We start from the raw sequence: 744 nt of genomic DNA on the forward strand, positions 1-744 counted from the left end.
TGAGCCAAGATCGTGCCACTGCACTCCAGCCTGGGCAACAGAGCTAGCTTCCTTCTAAAAAAGATTCTATTACAATACCAGCACACTTAATGGAAACAGGAGAGAATATTTTTTAATGAAGAAAAAGCATTCTTCATAAACTATCTTCACTACTTTGGTTAGATCCCTAGTAAGTTGGTACTCTCTAACTCCAATGTGCAATAGAGGCAATTGAGCAACCATGCTCTAAATTGTTGTATACTTTGAAGAGAACAGATATACTGCACTATTTAAACTTTAGTTGACTCAACTTTGAAATAATTTTGACTTTTAAAATTATATTTTATTTCATTTTTTTGGGGGACGGAGTTTCACTCTCGTTACCCAGGCTGGAGTGCAATGGCGCGATCTCGGCTCACCGCAACCTCCGCCTCCTGGGTTCAGGCAATTCTCCTGCCTCAGCCTCCTGAGTAGCTGGAATTACAGGCACGCGCCACCATGCCCAGCTAATTTTTTGTATTTTTAGTAGAGACGGGGTTTCGCCATGTTGACCAGGATGGTCTCGATCTCTTGACCTCGTGATCCACCCGCCTCGGTTTTTTATTCTCTGTATTGTTGCTGTGACCTATGAGTTCAGGGTGCTGCCCTCTGTGCATGGATCTGCACTAAAAGAACTCCCTCAGTCCTGGGGTAGAACGTAAGGCCTGTGTGCCAAGCCTGATTATCAAACCTATGTGCCCAAAATGTATGTATAAAGCCTTTGTG

This window comes from Sapajus apella, unplaced genomic scaffold, assembly GCF_009761245.1.
Source record: "Sapajus apella isolate SASKATOON/1434 unplaced genomic scaffold, GSC_monkey_1.0 scaffold28, whole genome shotgun sequence".
Taxonomy (NCBI): Eukaryota; Metazoa; Chordata; class Mammalia; order Primates; family Cebidae; genus Sapajus; species Sapajus apella.